Consider the following 21,558-nt stretch of genomic DNA (forward strand, 5'->3'; position numbering starts at 1 on the left):
AACTAACTTAATTGTCCAAAACAAAAACGGGGGAAATATGGAGAGTTTTGTGGAAGAATAGCTTCGTGAGAAAGGACATGACTACGTGCAGTTAGTGAAGCAGTAGCTGAAAATTGCACAGTGCAGCAATAGCAGATGTAGCAATAATATCTTATGTCCTTGGCAAAGCTGGTTCTCAACAGTAGAATGTTCAGCAAAAAGATAAATGTAAGGGAAAACAAAGCAAGTTTAGAAAGCTCCAAACGCGGGGTTGACCTGTTTTTCATACACCAATGATGAGCTTAAATTTTGCAATATGCATGAGCTTCATTATAACGGGTATAACTATACATGTGTGCTTGAAATAAACTGAGACTTGTTGACATTATAGAATGGACTTGTCTCCCGTCATTTTTTCCACACCTCTGTGACGTCACACTTAGATGGCTGTGATGTTGCACAGACCCTCTGAGGTCACAAATCTTTTTGTGATGTCACAATGACATCTCTGTGATGTCACTCTGACACCTCTGTGATGTCACAGTGACCCTGTGAGGTCACACATCTTTTTGAGATGCCACACTGACATCTCTGTGATGTCACACGGCTCTCTGAGATGTCACATGGACATCCCTGTGATGTTGCACCCATATCTGTGAAGTCACACAGCCTCCTCCTCTGATCTCACAATTACATCTCTATGATGTCACACTGATGCCTCCAGAAGGTCACACAGCTCTCTGTGATATCACATGGACTTCCCTGTGATGGTTCACAGCTCTCTGTGATGTCACACTGACTTCTCTGTGAAGTCACACAGCCTCCTCCTCTAATGTCACAATGACATCTCTATGATGTCACACGGATGCCTCCAGAACGTCACACAGCTCCCTGTGATACCACATGGACGTCTCTGGGATGTCACACAGCTCTCTGTGATGTCACACTGAAATCTCTGTGAAAGCACTCAGCTTTTAGGAATGTCACACTTATATCTTTGTGATGTCACCAATAAACTTCTGTGATGTTACACAACTTCCTGTGATGTCACAGAGATAGCTCTGTGACGTCACACTGACATCTCTTGAAGAGAGCTTCACCGAGGAATGGTTGTACAACAGGGGACATGATGCTGTAAAATTAATCCAACTAGGGAGGGCTACGTGACTGCTGCAAAGTTCGCATGACCCTGAAGAGTAGATGGTGTGCAGAAAGCAGGATATTGAAACTGCTTGGTATGTAGAAGTAGATAGAGAAGAACAAAGAAGTACTAAGCTGTTCTAGCTGCAAGGCCAGCTGGACAGGCAAGTATCATTCACAAAGATACTTTTAAGATAATAGTACAAGTCACATAGCAACCACTCATGAGCTCGGCTTTTGCAATATGTATGACCTAATTAACAAACATCTATAAACTGTGTAATCTGTCACAATAAACTGAGACTTGATGATCATGAGAGCATGAGTCTTGTCTCCCGCGGCACCCTCCAACAATCTCTGTTTTGTCTCATTGACCTTGTGAGGTCACACAGCTGTCTATGATGTCACTCAGACATCTCCTTGATGTCATACATCCTCCTCTGATGTCACAATGACATCTCTATGATGTCGCACAGACACCTCTGTGACGTCACACTTAGATGGCTGTGATGTCGCACAGACCCTGTGGGGTCACAAAGCTTTTTGTGATGTCACAAAGACATCTCTGTGATGTCACTCAGACACCTCTGTGATGTTACAGAGAGCCTTCGAAGTCGCACAGCTTTTTCTGATGACACAAAGATATCTCTGTGACGTCACACCGCTCTCTGTGATGCCGCACTGACAACACTGTGATGTCACACAATTCTATTTGATGTCACACTGACTCCTCTATGGTTGCACAGATCCTCCTTTGATGTTACAATGACATCTCTCTGATGCCACACTGACACATCTGTGACCTCACACAGCTCACAGTGATATCCAATGGACATCTCTGTGATGTCGCACAGCCCTTCATGATGTCACATAGACATTTCTGTGAGGTCACAGGGCTTTTAGTGATGTCACACAGATATCTCTGTGATGTCACAGAACTTCCTGTGATGTCACAGAGCTATCTCTCTGATGTCACACTGACATCTCTGTGAGGTCACATTGACCTTGTGAGGTCACACAGCTGTCTATGATGTCACACGGACATCTCTGTGATGCCACACAACCTCCTCTGACATCACAGTGACATCTCTATGATGTCACACTGACACCTCTGTGACGTCACACTTAGATGGCTGTGATGTCGCACAGGCCCTCTGAGGTCACAAATCTTTTTGTGATGTCACAATGACATCTCTGTGATGTCACTCAGACACCTCTGTGATGTCACAGTGACCCTGTGAGGTTACACATCTTTTTGAGATGCCACACTGACATCTCTGTGATGTCACACAGCTCTCTGAGATGTCACATGGACATCCCTGTGATGTTGCACCAATATCTGTGAAGTCACACAGCCTCCTCCTCTGATCTCACAATTACATCTCTATGATGTCACACTGATGCCTCCAGAACGTCACACAGCTCTCTGTGATATCACATGGACTTCCCTGTGATGGTTCACAGCTCTCTGTGATGTCACACTGACTTCTCTGTGAAGTCACACAGCCTCCTCCTCTGATCTCACAATTACATCTCTATGTTGTCACACGGATGCCTCCATAACGTCACACAGCTCCCTGTGATACCACATGGACGTCTCTGGGATGTCACACAGCTCTCTGTGATGTAACACTGAAATCTCTGTGAAAGCACTCAGCTTTTAGGAATGTCACACTTATATCTTTGTGATGTCACCAATAAACTTCTGTGATGTTACACAACTTCCTGTGATGTCACAGAGATATCTCTGTGACGTCACACTGACATCTCTTGAAGAGAGCTTCACCGAGGTATGGTTGTACAACAGGGGACATGATGCTGTAATATTAATCCAACTAGGGAGGGCTACGTGACTGCTGCAAAGTTTGCATGACCCTGAAGAGTAGATGGTGTGCAGAAAGCAGGATATTGAAACTGCTTGGTATGTAGAAGTAGATAGAGAAGAACAAAGAAGTACTAAGCTGTTCTAGCTGCAAGGCCAGCTGGACAGGCAAGTATCATTCACAAAGATACTTTTAAGATAATAGTACAAGTCACATAGCAACCACTCATGAGCTCGGCTTTTGCAATATGTATGACCTAATTAACAAACATATATAAACTGTGTAATCTGTCACAATAAACTGAGACTTGATGATCATGAGAGCATGAGTCTTGTCTCCCGCGGCACCCTCCAACAATCTCTGTTTTGTCTCATTGACCTTGTGAGGTCACACAGCTGTCTATGATGTCACTCAGACATCTCCTTGATGTCATACATCCTCCTCTGATGTCACAATGACATCTCTATGATGTCACACTGACACCTCTGTGACGTCACACTTAGATGGCTGTGATGTCGCACAGACCCTGTGGGGTCACAAAGCTTTTTGTGATGTCACAAAGACATCTCTGTGATGTCACTCAGACACCTCTGTGATGTTACAGAGAGCCTTCGAAGTCACACAGCTTTTTCTGATGACACAAAGATATCTCTGTGACGTCACACCGCTCTCTGTGATGCCGCACTGACAACACTGTGATGTCACACAATTCTATTTGATGTCACACTGACTCCTCTATGGTTGCACAGATCCTCCTTTGATGTTACAATGACATCTCTCTGATGCCACACTGACACATCTGTGACGTCACACAGCTCACAGTGATATTACATGGACATCTCTGTGATGTCGCACAGCCCTTCATGATGTCACATTGACATTTCTGTGAGGTCACAGGGCTTTTAGTGATGTCACACAGACATCTCTGTGATGTCACAGAACTTCCTGTGATGTCCCAGAGCTGTCTCTCTGACGTCACAATGACATCTCTGTGAGGTCACATTGACCTTGTGAGGTCACAGAGCTGTCTATGATGTCACACGGACATCTCTGTGATGCCACACAACCTCCTCTGACATCACAGTGACATCTCTATGATGTCACACTTACACCTCTGTGACGTCACACTTAGATGGCTGTGATGTCGCACAGACCCTCTGAGGTCACAAATCTTTTTGTGATGTCACAATGACATCTCTGTGATGTCACTCAGACACCTCTGTAATGTCACAGTGACGCTGTAAGGTTACACATCTTTTTGAGATGCCACACTGACATCTCTGTGATGTCACACAGCTCTCTGAGATGTCACATGGACATCCCTGTGATGTTGCACCAATATCTGTGAAGTCACACAGCCTCCTCCTCTGATCTCACAATTACATCTCTATGATGTCACACTGATGCCTCCAGAACGTCACACAGCTCTCTGTGATATCACATGGACTTCCCTGTGATGGTTCACAGCTCTCTGTGATGTCACACTGACTTCTCTGTGAAGTCACACAGCCTCCTCCTCTGCTCTCACAATTACATCTCTATGATGTCACACGGATGCCTCCATAACGCCACACAGCTCTCTGTGATATCACATGGACTTCCCTGTGATGGTTCACAGCTCTCTGTGATGTCACACTGAAATCTCTGTGAAAGCACTCAGCTTTTAGGAATGTCACACTTATATCTTTGTGATGTCACCAATAAACTTCTGTGATGTTACACAACTTCCTGTGATGTCACAGAGATAGCTCTGTGATGTCACACTGACATCTCTTGAAGAGAGCTTGACAGAGGAATGGTTGTACAACAGGGGACATGATGCTGTAAAATTAATCCAACTAGGGAGGGCTACGTGACTGCTGCAAAGTTCGCATGACCCTGAAGAGTAGATGGTGTGCAGAAAGCAGGATATTGAAACTGCTTGGTATGTAGAAGTAGATAGAGAAGAACAAAGAAGTACTAAGCTGTTCTAGCTGCAAGGCCAGCTGGACAGGCAAGTATCATTCACAAAGATACTTTTAAGATAATAGTACAAGTCACATAGCAACCACTCATGAGCTCGGCTTTTGCAATATGTATGACCTAATTAACAAACATCTATAAACTGTGTAATCTGTCACAATAAACTGAGACTTGATGATCATGAGAGCATGAGTCTTGTCTCCCGCGGCACCCTCCAACAATCTCTGTTTTGTCTCATTGACCTTGTGAGGTCACACAGCTGTCTATGATGTCACTCAGACATCTCCTTGATGTCATACATCCTCCTCTGATGTCACAATGACATCTCTATGATGTCACACTGACACCTCTGTGACGTCACACTTCGATGGCTGTGATGTCGCACAGACCCTGTGGGGTCACAAAGCTTTTTGTGATGTCACAAAGACATCTCTGTGATGTCACTCAGACACCTCTGTGATGTTACAGAGAGCCTTCGAAGTCACACAGCTTTTTCTGATGACACAAAGATATCTCTGTGACGTCACACCGCTCTCTGTGATGCCGCACTGACAACATTGTGATGTCACACAATTCTATTTGATGTCACACTGACTCCTCTATGGTTGCACAGATCCTCCTTTGATGTTACAATGACATCTCTCTGATGCCACACTGACACATCTGTGGCGTCACACAGCTGACAGTGATATTACATGGACATCTCTGTGATGTCGCACAGCCCTTCATGATGTCACATTGACATTTCTGTGAGGTCACAGGGCTTTTAGTGATGTCACACAGACATCTCTGTGATGTCACAGAACTTCCTGTGATGTCCCAGAGCTATCTCTCTGACGTCACACTGACATCTCTGTGCAGTCACATTGACCTTGTGAGGTCACACAGCTGTCTATGATGTCACACGGACATCTCTGTGATGCCACACAACCTCCTCTGACATCACAGTGACATCTCTATGATGTCACACTGACACCTCTGTGACGTCACACTTAGATGGCTGTGATGTCGCACAGACCCTCTGAGGTCACAAATCTTTTTGTGATGTCACAATGACATCTCTGTGATGTCACTCAGACACCTCTGTGATGTCACAGTGACGCTGTGAGGTTACACATCTTTTTGAGATGCCACACTGACATCTCTGTGATGTCACACAGCTCTCTGAGATGTCACATGGACATCCCTGTGATGTTGCACCAATATCTGTGAAGTCACACAGCCTCCTCCTCTGATCTCACAATTACATCTCTATGATGTCACACTGATGCCTCCAGAACGTCACACAGCTCTCTGTGATATCACATGGACTTCCTTGTGATGGTTCACAGCTCTCTGTGATGTCACACTGACTTCTCTGTGAAGTCACACAGCCTCCTCCTCTGATCTCACAATTACATCTCTATGATGTAACACGGATGCCTCCATAACGTCACACAGCTCCCTGTGATACCACATGGACGTCTCTGGGATGTCACACAGCTCTCTGTGATGTCACACTGAAATCTCTGTGAAAGCACTCAGCTTTTAGGAATGTCACACTTATATCTTTGTGATGTCACCAATAAATTTCTGTGATGTTACACAACTTCCTGTGATGTCACAGAGATATCTCTGTGACGTCACACTGACATCTCTTGAAGAGAGCTTCACCGAGGTATGGTTGTACAACAGGGGACATGATGCTGTAATATTAATCCAACTAGGGAGGGCTACGTGACTGCTGCAAAGTTTGCATGACCCTGAAGAGTAGATGGTGTGCAGAAAGCAGGATATTGAAACTGCTTGGTATGTAGAAGTAGATAGAGAAGAACAAAGAAGTAGTAAGCTGTTCTAGCTGCAAGGCCAGCTGGACAGGCAAGTATCATTCACAAAGATACTTTTAAGATAATAGTACAAGTCACATAGCAACCACTCATGAGCTCGGCTTTTGCAATATGTATGACCTAATTAACAAACATATATAAACTGTGTAATCTGTCACAATAAACTGAGACTTGATGATCATGAGAGCATGAGTCTTGTCTCCCGCGGCAGCCTCCAACAATCTCTGTTTTGTCTCAATGACCTTGTGAGGTCACACTGCTGTCTATGGTGTCACTCAGACATCTCCTTGATGTCATACATCCTCCTCTGATGTCACAATGACATCTCTATGATGTCACACTGACACCTCTGTGACGTCACACTTCGATGGCTGTGATGTCGCACAGACCCTGTGGGGTCACAAAGCTTTTTGTGATGTCACAAAGACATCTCTGTGATGTCACTCAGACACCTCTGTGATGTTACAGAGAGCCTTCAAAGTCACACAGCTTTTTCTGATGACACAAAGATATCTCTGTGACGGCACACCGCTCTCTGTGATGTTGCACTGACAACACTGTGATGTCACACAATTCTATTTGATGGCACACTGACTCCTCTATGGTTGCACAGATCCTCCTTTGATGTTACAATGACATCTCTCTGATGCCACACTGACACATCTGTGACGTCACACAGCTCACAGTGATATTACATGGACATCTCTGTGATGTTGCACAGCCCTTCATGATGTCACATTGACATTTCTGTGAGGTCACAGGGCTTTTAGTGATGTCACACAGACATCTCTGTGATGTCACAGAACTTCCTGTGATGTCCCAGAGCTATCTCTCTGACGTCACACTGACATCTCTGTGCGGTCACATTGACCTTGTGAGGTCACAGAGCTGTCTATGATGTCACACGGACATCTCTGTGATGCCACACAACCTCCTCTGACATCACAGTGACATCTCTATGATGTCACACTTACACCTATGTGACGTCACACTTAGATGGCTGTGATGTCGCACAGACCCTCTGAGGTCACAAATCTTTTTGTGATGTCACAATGACATCTCTGTGATGTCACTCAGACACCTCTGTAATGTCACAGTGACGCTGTGAGGTTACACATCTTTTTGAGATGCCACACTGACATCTCTGTGATGTCACACAGCTCTCTGAGATGTCACATGGACATCCCTGTGATGTTGCACCAATATCTGTGAAGTCACACAGCCTCCTCCTCTGATCTCACAATTACATCTCTATGATGTCACACTGATGCCTCCAGAACGTCACACAGCTCTCTGTGATATCACATGGACTTCCCTGTGATGGTTCACAGCTCTCTGTGATGTCACACTGACTTCTCTGTGAAGTCACACAGCCTCCTCCTCTGCTCTCACAATTACATCTCTATGATGTCACACGGATGCCTCCATAACGTCACACAGCTCTCTGTGATATCACATGGACTTCCCTGTGATGGTTCACAGCTCTCTGTGATGTCACACTGAAATCTCTGTGAAAGCACTCAGCTTTTAGGAATGTCACACTTATATCTTTGTGATGTCACCAATAAATTTCTGTGATGTTACACAACTTCCTGTGATGGCACAGAGATATCTCTGTGACGTCACACTGACATCTCTTGAAGAGAGCTTGACCGAGGTAAGGTTGTACAACAGGGGACATGATGCTGTAATATTAATCCAACTAGGGAAAGCTACGTGACTGCTGCAAAGTTCGCATGACCCTGAAGAGTTGATGGTGTGCAGAAAGCAGGATATTGAAACTGCTTGGTATGTAGAAGTAGATAGAGAAGAACAAAGAAGTACGAAGCTGTTCTAGCTGCAAGGCCGGCTGGACAGGCAAGTATCATTCACAAAGATACTTTTAAGATAATAGTACAAGTCACATAGCAACCACTCATGAGCTCGGCTTTTGCAATATGTATGACCTAATTAACAAACATCTATAAACTGTGTAATCTGTCACAATAAACTGAGACTTGATGATCATGAGAGCATGAGTCTTGTCTCCCGCGGCAGCCTCCAACAATCCCTGTTTTGTCTCATTGACCTTGTGAGGTCACACTGCTGTCTATGATGTCACTCAGACATCTCCTTGATGTCATACATCCTCCTCTGATGTCACAATGACATCTCTATGATGTCACACAGACACCTCTGTGACGTCACACTTCGATGGCTGTGATGTCGCACAGACCCTGTGGGGTCACAAAGCTTTTTGTGATGTCACAAAGACATCTCTGTGATGTCACTCAGACACCTCTGTGATGTTACAGAGACCCTTCGAAGTCACACAGCTTTTTCTGATGACACAAAGATATCTCTGTGATGTCACACCGCTCTCTGTGATGCCGCACTGACAACACTGTGATGTCACACAATTCTATTTGATGTCACACTGACTCCTCTATGGTTGCACAGATCTTCCTTTGATGTTACAATGACATCTCTCTGATGCCACACTGACACATCTGTGACCTCACACAGCTCACAGTGATATCACATGGACATCTCTGTGATGTCCCACAGCCCTTCATGATGTCACATTGACATTTCTGTGAGGTCACAGGGCTTTTAGTGATGTCACACAGACATCTCTGTGATGTCACAGAACTTCCTGTGATGTCCCAGAGCTATCTCTCTGACGTCACACTGACATCTCTGTGCGGTCACATTGACCTTGTGAGGTCACACAGCTGTCTATGATGTCACACGGACATCTCTGTGATGCCACACAACCTCCTCTGACATCACAGTGACATCTCTATGATGTCACACTGACACCTCTGTGACGTCACACTTAGATGGCTGTGATGTCGCACAGGCCCTCTGAGGTCACAAATCTTTTTGTGATGTCACAATGACATCTCTGTGATGTCACTCAGACACCTCTGTGATGTCACAGTGACCCTGTGAGGTTACACATCTTTTTGAGATGCCACACTGACATCTCTGTGATGTCACACAGCTCTCTGAGATGTCACATGGACATCCCTGTGATGTTGCACCAATATCTGTGAAGTCACACAGCCTCCTCCTCTGATCTCACAATCACATCTCTATGATGTCACACTGATGCCTCCAGAACGTCACACAGCTCTCTGTGATATCACATGGACTTCCCTGTGATGGTTCACAGCTCTCTGTGATGTCACACTGACTTCTCTGTGAAGTCACACAGCCTCCTCCTCTGCTCTCACAATTACATGTCTATGATGTCACACGGATGCCTCCATAACGTCACACAGCTCCCTGTGATAACACATGGACGTCTCTGGGATGTCACACAGCTCTCTGTGATGTCACACTGAAATCTCTGTGAAAGCACTCAGCTTTTAGGAATGTCACACTTATATCTTTGTGATGTCACCAATAAACTTCTGTGATGTTACACAACTTCCTGTGATGTCACAGAGATAGCTCTGTGATGTCACACTGACATCTCTTGAAGAGAGCTTGACAGAGGAATGGTTGTACAACAGGGGACATGATGCTGTAAAATTAATCCAACTAGGGAGGGCTACGTGACTGCTGCAAAGTTCGCATGACCCTGAAGAGTAGATGGTGTGCAGAAAGCAGGATATTGAAACTGCTTGGTATGTAGAAGTAGATAGAGAAGAACAAAGAAGTACTAAGCTGTTCTAGCTGCAAGGCCAGCTGGACAGGCAAGTATCATTCACAAAGATACTTTTAAGATAATAGTACAAGTCACATAGCAACCACTCATGAGCTCGGCTTTTGCAATATGTATGACCTAATTAACAAACATCTATAAACTGTGTAATCTGTCACAATAAACTGAGACTTGATGATCATGAGAGCATGAGTCTTGTCTCCCGCGGCACCCTCCAACAATCTCTGTTTTGTCTCATTGACCTTGTGAGGTCACACAGCTGTCTATGATGTCACTCAGACATCTCCTTGATGTCATACATCCTCCTCTGATGTCACAATGACATCTCTATGATGTCACACTGACACCTCTGTGACGTCACACTTCGATGGCTGTGATGTCGCACAGACCCTGTGGGGTCACAAAGCTTTTTGTGATGTCACAAAGACATCTCTGTGATGTCACTCAGACACCTCTGTGATGTTACAGAGAGCCTTCGAAGTCACACAGCTTTTTCTGATGACACAAAGATATCTCTGTGACGTCACACCGCTCTCTGTGATGCCGCACTGACAACACTGTGATGTCACACAATTCTATTTGATGTCACACTGACTCCTCTATGGTTGCACAGATCCTCCTTTGATGTTACAATGACATCTCTCTGATGCCACACTGACACATCTGTGACGTCACACAGCTGACAGTGATATTACATGGACATCTCTGTGATGTCGCACAGCCCTTCATGATGTCACATTGACATTTCTGTGAGGTCACAGGGCTTTTAGTGATGTCACACAGACATCTCTGTGATGTCACAGAACTTCCTGTGATGTCCCAGAGCTATCTCTCTGACGTCACACTGACATCTCTGTGCAGTCACATTGACCTTGTGAGGTCACACAGCTGTCTATGATGTCACACGGACATCTCTGTGATGCCACACAACCTCCTCTGACATCACAGTGACATCTCTATGATGTCACACTGACACCTCTGTGACGTCACACTTAGATGGCTGTGATGTCGCACAGACCCTCTGAGGTCACAAATCTTTTTGTGATGTCACAATGACATCTCTGTGATGTCACTCAGACACCTCTGTGATGTCACAGTGACGCTGTGAGGTTACACATCTTTTTGAGATGCCACACTGACATCTCTGTGATGTCACACAGCTCTCTGAGATGTCACATGGACATCCCTGTGATGTTGCACCAATATCTGTGAAGTCACACAGCCTCCTCCTCTGATCTCACAATTACATCTCTATGATGTCACACTGATGCCTCCAGAACGTCACACAGCTCTCTGTGATATCACATGGACTTCCCTGTGATGGTTCACAGCTCTCTGTGATGTCACACTGACTTCTCTGTGAAGTCACACAGCCTCCTCCTCTGATCTCACAATTACATCTCTATGATGTAACACGGATGCCTCCATAACGTCACACAGCTCCCTGTGATACCACATGGACGTCTCTGGGATGTCACACAGCTCTCTGTGATGTCACACTGAAATCTCTGTGAAAGCACTCAGCTTTTAGGAATGTCACACTTATATCTTTGTGATGTCACCAATAAATTTCTGTGATGTTACACAACTTCCTGTGATGTCACAGAGATATCTCTGTGACGTCACACTGACATCTCTTGAAGAGAGCTTCACCGAGGTATGGTTGTACAACAGGGGACATGATGCTGTAATATTAATCCAACTAGGGAGGGCTACGTGACTGCTGCAAAGTTTGCATGACCCTGAAGAGTAGATGGTGTGCAGAAAGCAGGATATTGAAACTGCTTGGTATGTAGAAGTAGATAGAGAAGAACAAAGAAGTAGTAAGCTGTTCTAGCTGCAAGGCCAGCTGGACAGGCAAGTATCATTCACAAAGATACTTTTAAGATAATAGTACAAGTCACATAGCAACCACTCATGAGCTCGGCTTTTGCAATATGTATGACCTAATTAACAAACATCTATAAACTGTGTAATCTGTCACAATAAACTGAGACTTGATGATCATGAGAGCATGAGTCTTGTCTCCCGCGGCAGCCTCCAACAATCTCTGTTTTGTCTCAATGACCTTGTGAGGTCACACTGCTGTCTATGGTGTCACTCAGACATCTCCTTGATGTCATACATCCTCCTCTGATGTCACAATGACATCTCTATGATGTCACACAGACACCTCTGTGACGTCACACTTCGATGGCTGTGATGTCGCACAGACCCTGTGGGGTCACAAAGCTTTTTGTGATGTCACAAAGACATCTCTGTGATGTCACTCAGACACCTCTGTGATGTTACAGAGAGCCTTCAAAGTCACACAGCTTTTTCTGATGACACAAAGATATCTCTGTGACGGCACACCGCTCTCTGTGATGTTGCACTGACAACACTGTGATGTCACACAATTCTATTTGATGGCACACTGACTCCTCTATGGTTGCACAGATCCTCCTTTGATGTTACAATGACATCTCTCTGATGCCACACTGACACATCTGTGACGTCACACAGCTCACAGTGATATTACATGGACATCTCTGTGATGTTGCACAGCCCTTCATGATGTCACATTGACATTTCTGTGAGGTCACAGGGCTTTTAGTGATGTCACACAGACATCTCTGTGATGTCACAGAACTTCCTGTGATGTCCCAGAGCTATCTCTCTGACGTCACACTGACATCTCTGTGCGGTCACATTGACCTTGTGAGGTCACAGAGCTGTCTATGATGTCACACGGACATCTCTGTGATGCCACACAACCTCCTCTGACATCACAGTGACATCTCTATGATGTCACACTTACACCTATGTGACGTCACACTTAGATGGCTGTGATGTCGCACAGACCCTCTGAGGTCACAAATCTTTTTGTGATGTCACAATGACATCTCTGTGATGTCACTCAGACACCTCTGTAATGTCACAGTGACGCTGTGAGGTTACACATCTTTTTGAGATGCCACACTGACATCTCTGTGATGTCACACAGCTCTCTGAGATGTCACATGGACATCCCTGTGATGTTGCACCAATATCTGTGAAGTCACACAGCCTCCTCCTCTGATCTCACAATTACATCTCTATGATGTCACACTGATGCCTCCAGAACGTCACACAGCTCTCTGTGATATCACATGGACTTCCCTGTGATGGTTCACAGCTCTCTGTGATGTCACACTGACTTCTCTGTGAAGTCACACAGCCTCCTCCTCTGCTCTCACAATTACATCTCTATGATGTCACACGGATGCCTCCATAACGTCACACAGCTCTCTGTGATATCACATGGACTTCCCTGTGATGGTTCACAGCTCTCTGTGATGTCACACTGAAATCTCTGTGAAAGCACTCAGCTTTTAGGAATGTCACACTTATATCTTTGTGATGTCACCAATAAATTTCTGTGATGTTACACAACTTCCTGTGATGGCACAGAGATATCTCTGTGACGTCACACTGACATCTCTTGAAGAGAGCTTGACCGAGGTAAGGTTGTACAACAGGGGACATGATGCTGTAATATTAATCCAACTAGGGAAAGCTACGTGACTGCTGCAAAGTTCGCATGACCCTGAAGAGTTGATGGTGTGCAGAAAGCAGGATATTGAAACTGCTTGGTATGTAGAAGTAGATAGAGAAGAACAAAGAAGTACGAAGCTGTTCTAGCTGCAAGGCCGGCTGGACAGGCAAGTATCATTCACAAAGATACTTTTAAGATAATAGTACAAGTCACATAGCAACCACTCATGAGCTCGGCTTTTGCAATATGTATGACCTAATTAACAAACATCTATAAACTGTGTAATCTGTCACAATAAACTGAGACTTGATGATCATGAGAGCATGAGTCTTGTCTCCCGCGGCAGCCTCCAACAATCCCTGTTTTGTCTCATTGACCTTGTGAGGTCACACTGCTGTCTATGATGTCACTCAGACATCTCCTTGATGTCATACATCCTCCTCTGATGTCACAATGACATCTCTATGATGTCACACAGACACCTCTGTGACGTCACACTTCGATGGCTGTGATGTCGCACAGACCCTGTGGGGTCACAAAGCTTTTTGTGATGTCACAAAGACATCTCTGTGATGTCACTCAGACACCTCTGTGATGTTACAGAGACCCTTCGAAGTCACACAGCTTTTTCTGATGACACAAAGATATCTCTGTGATGTCACACCGCTCTCTGTGATGCCGCACTGACAACACTGTGATGTCACACAATTCTATTTGATGTCACACTGACTCCTCTATGGTTGCACAGATCCTCCTTTGATGTTACAATGACATCTCTCTGATGCCACACTGACACATCTGTGACCTCACACAGCTCACAGTGATATCACATGGACATCTCTGTGATGTCCCACAGCCCTTCATGATGTCACATTGACATTTCTGTGAGGTCACAGGGCTTTTAGTGATGTCACACAGACATCTCTGTGATGTCACAGAACTTCCTGTGATGTCCCAGAGCTATCTCTCTGACGTCACACTGACATCTCTGTGCGGTCACATTGACCTTGTGAGGTCACACAGCTGTCTATGATGTCACACGGACATCTCTGTGATGCCACACAACCTCCTCTGACATCACAGTGACATCTCTATGATGTCACACTGACACCTCTGTGACGTCAAACTTAGATGGCTGTGATGTCGCACCGACCCTCTGAGGTCACAAATCTTTTTGTGATGTCACAATGACATCTCTGTGATGTCACTCAGACACCTCTGTAATGTCACAGTGACCCTGTGAGGTTACACATCTTTTTGAGATGCCACACTGACATCTCTGTGATGTCACACAGCTCTCTGAGATGTCACATAGACATCCCTGTGATGTTGCACCAATATCTTTGAAGTCACACAGCCTCCTCCTCTGATCTCACAATTACATCTCTATGATGTCACACTGATGCCTCCAGAACGTCACACAGCTCTCTGTGATATCACACGGACTTCCCTGTGATGGCTCACAGCTCTCTGTGATGTCACACTGACTTCTCTGTGAAGTCACACTGCCTCCTCCTCTGCTCTCACAATTACATCTCTATGATGTCACACGGATGCCTCCATAACGTCACACAGCTCCCTGTGATAACACATGGACGTCTCTGGGATGTCACACAGCTCTCTGTGATGTCACACTGAAATCTCTGTGAAAGCACTCAGCTTTTAGGAATGTCACACTTATATCTTTGTGATGTCACCAATAAACTTCTGTGATGTTACACAACTTCCTGTGATGTCACAGAGATAGCTCTGTGACGTCACACTGACATCTCTTGAAGAGAGCTTGACAGAGGAATGGTTGTACAACAGGGGACATGATGCTGTAAAATTAATCCAACTAGGGAGGGCTACGTGACTGCTGCAAAGTTCGCATGACCCTGAAGAGTAGATGGTGTGCAGAAAGCAGGATATTGAAACTGCTTGGTATGTAGAAGTAGATAGAGAAGAACAAAGAAGTACTAAGCTGTTCTAGCTGCAAGGCCAGCTGGACAGGCAAGTATCATTCACAAAGATACTTTTAAGATAATAGTACAAGTCACATAGCAACCACTCATGAGCTCGGCTTTTGCAATATGTACGACCTAATTAACAAACATCTATAAACTGTGTAATCTGTCACAATAAACTGAGACTTGATGATCATGAGAGCATGAGTCTTGTCTCCCGCGGCACCCTCCAACAATCTCTGTTTTGTCTCATTGACCTTGTGTGGTCACACAGCTGTCTATGATGTCACTCAGACATCTCCTTGATGTCATACATCCTCCTCTGATGTCACAATGACATCTCTATGATGTCACACAGACACCTCTGTGACGTCACACTTAGATGGCTGTGATGTCGCACAGACCCTGTGGGGTCACAAAGCTTTTTGTGATGTCACAAAGACATCTCTGTGATGTCACTCAGACACCTCTGTGATGTTACAGAGAGCCTTCGAAGTCACACAGCTTTTTCTGCTGACACAAAGATATCTCTGTGAAGTCACACCGCTCTCTGTGATGCCGCACTGACAACACTGTGATGTCACACAATTCTATTTGATGTCACACTGACTCCTCTATGGTTGCACAGATCCTCCTTTGATGTTACAATGACATCTCTCTGATGCCACACTGACACATCTGTGACGTCACACAGCTGACAGTGATATTACATGGACATCTCTGTGATGTCGCACAGCCCTTCATGATGTCACATTGACATTTCTGTGAGGTCACAGGGCTTTAAGTGATGTCACACAGACATCTCTGTGCTGTCACAGAACTTCCTGTGATGTCCCAGAGCTATCTCTCTGACGTCACACTGACATCTCTGTGCGGTCACATTGACCTTGTGAGGTCACACAGCTGTCTATGATGTCACACGGACGTCTCTGTGATGCCACACAACCTCCTCTGACATCACAGTGACATCTCTATGATGTCACACTGACACCTCTGTGACGTCACACTTAGATGGCTTTGATGTCGCACAGGCCCTCTGAGGTCACAAATCTTTTTGTGATGTCACAATGACATCTCTGTGATGTCACTCAGACACCTCTGTGATGTCACAGTGACCCTGTGAGGTTACACATCTTTTTGAGATGCCACACTGACATCTCTGTGATGTCACACAGCTCTCTGAGATGTCACATGGACATCCCTGTGATGTTGCACCAATATCTGTGAAGTCACACAGCCTCCTCCTCTGATCTCACAATTACATCTCTATGCTGTCACACTGATGCCTACAGAACGTCACACAGCTCTCTGTGATATCACATGGACTTCCCTGTGATGGTTCACAGCTCTCTGTGATGTCACACTGACTTCTCTGTGAAGTCACACAGCCTCCTCCTCTGATCTCACAATTACATCTCTATGATGTAACACGGATGCCTCCATAACGTCACACAGCTCCCTGTGATACCACATGGATGTCTCTGGGATGTCACACAGCTCTCTGTGATGTCACACTGAAATCTCTGTGAAAGCACTCAGCTTTTAGGAATGTCACACTTATATCTTTGTGATGTCACCAATAAATTTCTGTGATGTTACACAACTTCCTGTGATGGCACAGAGATATCTCTGTGACGTCACACTGACATCTCTTGAAGAGAGCTTGACCGAGGTAAGGTTGTACAACAGGGGACATGATGCTGTAATATTAATCCAACTAGGGAAAGCTACGTGACTGCTGCAAAGTTCGCATGACCCTGAAGAGTTGATGGTGTGCAGAAAGCGGGATATTGAAACTGCTTGGTATGTAGAAGTAGATAGAGAAGAACAAAGAAGTACGAAGCTGTTCTAGCTGCAAGGCCGGCTGGACAGGCAAGTATCATTCACAAAGATACTTTTAAGATAATAGTACAAGTCACATAGCAACCACTCATGAGCTCGGCTTTTGCAATATGTATGACCTAATTAACAAACATCTATAAACTGTGTAATCTGTCACAATAAACTGAGACTTGATGATCATGAGAGCATGAGTCTTGTCTCCCGCGGCAGCCTCCAACAATCCCTGTTTTGTCTCATTGACCTTGTGAGGTCACACTGCTGTCTATGATGTCACTCAGACATCTCCTTGATGTCATACATCCTCCTCTGATGTCACAATGACATCTCTATGATGTCACACTGACACCTCTGTGACGTCACACTTCGATGGCTGTGATGTCGCACAGACCCTGTGGGGTCACAAAGCTTTTTGTGATGTCACAAAGACATCTCTGTGATGTCACTCAGACACCTCTGTGATGTTACAGAGACCCTTCGAAGTCACACAGCTTTTTCTGATGACACAAAGATATCTCTATGATGTCACACCGCTCTCTGTGATGCCGCACTGACAACACTGTGATGTCACACAATTCTATTTGATGTCACACTGACTCCTCTATGGTTGCACAGATCCTCCTTTGATGTTACAATGACATCTCTCTGATGCCACACTGACACATCTGTGACCTCACACAGCTCACAGTGATATCACATGGACATCTCTGTGATGTCCCACAGCCCTTCATGATGTCACATTGACATTTCTGTGAGGTCACAGGGCTTTTAGTGATGTCACACAGACATCTCTGTGATGTCACAGAACTTCCTGTGATGTCCCAGAGCTATCTCTCTGACGTCACACTGACATCTCTGTGCGGTCACATTGACCTTGTGAGGTCACACAGCTGTCTATGATGTCACACGGACATCTCTGTGATGCCACACAACCTCCTCTGACATCACAGTGACATCTCTATGATGTCACACTGACACCTCTGTGACGTCAAACTTAGATGGCTGTGATGTCGCACCGACCCTCTGAGGTCACAAATCTTTTTGTGATGTCACAATGACATCTCTGTGATGTCACTCAGACACCTCTGTAATGTCACAGTGACCCTGTGAGGTTACACATCTTTTTGAGATGCCACACTGACATCTCTGTGATGTCACACAGCTCTCTGAGATGTCACATAGACATCCCTGTGATGTTGCACCAATATCTTTGAAGTCACACAGCCTCCTCCTCTGATCTCACAATTACATCTCTATGATGTCACACTGATGCCTCCAGAACGTCACACAGCTCTCTGTGATATCACACGGACTTCCCTGTGATGGCTCACAGCTCTCTGTGATGTCACACTGACTTCTCTGTGAAGTCACACTGCCTCCTCCTCTGCTCTCACAATTACATCTCTATGATGTCACACGGATGCCTCCATAACGTCACACAGCTCCCTGTGATAACACATGGACGTCTCTGGGATGTCACACAGCTCTCTGTGATGTCACACTGAAATCTCTGTGAAAGCACTCAGCTTTTAGGAATGTCACACTTATATCTTTGTGATGTCACCAATAAACTTCTGTGATGTTACACAACTTCCTGTGATGTCACAGAGATAGCTCTGTGACGTCACACTGACATCTCTTGAAGAGAGCTTGACAGAGGAATGGTTGTACAACAGGGGACATGATGCTGTAAAATTAATCCAACTAGGGAGGGCTACGTGACTGCTGCAAAGTTCGCATGACCCTGAAGAGTAGATGGTGTGCAGAAAGCAGGATATTGAAACTGCTTGGTATGTAGAAGTAGATAGAGAAGAACAAAGAAGTACTAAGCTGTTCTAGCTGCAAGGCCAGCTGGACAGGCAAGTATCATTCACAAAGATACTTTTAAGATAATAGTACAAGTCACATAGCAACCACTCATGAGCTCGGCTTTTGCAATATGTACGACCTAATTAACAAACATCTATAAACTGTGTAATCTGTCACAATAAACTGAGACTTGATGATCATGGTAGCATGAGTCTTGTCTCCCGCGGCACCCTCCAACAATCTCTGTTTTGTCTCATTGACCTTGTGTGGTCACACAGCTGTCTATGATGTCACTCAGACATCTCCTTGATGTCATACATCCTCCTCTGATGTCACAATGACATCTCTATGATGTCACACAGACACCTCTGTGACATCACACTTAGATGGCTGTGATGTCGCACAGACCCTGTGGGGTCACAAAGCTTTTTGTGATGTCACAAAGACATCTCTGTGATGTCACTCAGACACCTCTGTGATGTTACAGAGAGCCTTCGAAGTCACACAGCTTTTTCTGCTGACACAAAGATATCTCTGTGAAGTCACACCGCTCTCTGTGATGCCGCACTGACAACACTGTGATGTCACACAATTCTATTTGATGTCACACTGACTCCTCTATGGTTGCACAGATCCTCCTTTGATGTTACAATGACATCTCTCTGATGCCACACTGACACATCTGTGACGTCACACAGCTGACAGTGATATTACATGGACATCTCTGTGATGTCGCACAGCCCTTCATGATGTCACATTGACATTTCTGTGAGGTCACAGGGCTTTAAGTGATGTCACACAGACATCTCTGTGCTGTCACAGAACTTCCTGTGATGTCCCAGAGCTATCTCTCTGACGTCACACTGACATCTCTGTGAGGTCACATTGACCTTGTGAGGTCACACAGCTGTCTATGATGTCACACGGACGTCTCTGTGATGCCACAAAACCTCCTCTGACATCACAGTGACATCTATATGATGTCACACTGACACCTCTGTGACGTCACACTTAGATGGCTTTGATGTCGCACAGGCCCTCTGAGGTCACAAATCTTTTTGTGATGTCACAATGACATCTCTGTGATGTCACTCAGACACCTCTGTGATGTCACAGTGACCCTGTGAGGTTACACATCTTTTTGAGATGCCACACTGACATCTCTGTGATGTCACACAGCTCTCTGAGATGTCACATGGACATCCCTGTGATGTTGCACCAATATCTGTGAAGTCACACAGCCTCCTCCTCTGATCTCACAATTACATCTCTATGCTGTCACACTGATGCCTACAGAACGTCACACAGCTCTCTGTGATATCACATGGACTTCCCTGTGATGGTTCACAGCTCTCTGTGATGTCACACTGACTTCTCTGTGAAGTCACACAGCCTCCTCCTCGGATCTCACAATTACATCTCTATGATGTAACACGGATGCCTCCAGAACGTCACACAGCTCCCTGTGATACCACATGGATGTCTCTGGGATGTCACACAGCTCTCTGTGATGTCACACTGAAATCTCTGTGAAAGCACTCAGCTTTTAGGAATGTCACACTTATATCTTTGTGATGTCACCAATAAACTTCTGTGATGTTACACAACTTCCTGTGATGGCACAGAGATATCTCTGTGACGTCACACTGACATCTCTTGAAGAGAGCTTGACCGAGGTAAGGTTGTACAACAGGGGACATGATGCTGTAATATTAATCCAACTAGGGAAAGCTACGTGACTGCTGCAAAGTTCGCATGACCCTGAAGAGTTGATGGTGTGCAGAAAGCAGGATATTGAAACTGCTTGGTATGTAGAAGTAGATAGAGAAGAACAAAGAAGTACGAAGCTGTTCTAGCTGCAAGGCCAGCTGGACAGGCAAGTATCATTCACAAAGATACTTTTAAGATAATAGTACAAGTCACATAGCAACCACTCATGAGCTCGGCTTTTGCAATATGTATGACCAAATTAACAAACATCTATAAACTGTGTAATCTGTCACAATAAACTGAGACTTGATGATCATGAGAGCATGAGTCTTGTCTCCCGCGGCAGCCTCCAACA

Source organism: Lonchura striata, chromosome 16, assembly GCF_050655825.1.
Source record: "Lonchura striata isolate lonStrDom1 chromosome 16, ASM5065582v1, whole genome shotgun sequence".
NCBI lineage: Eukaryota > Metazoa > Chordata > Aves > Passeriformes > Estrildidae > Lonchura > Lonchura striata.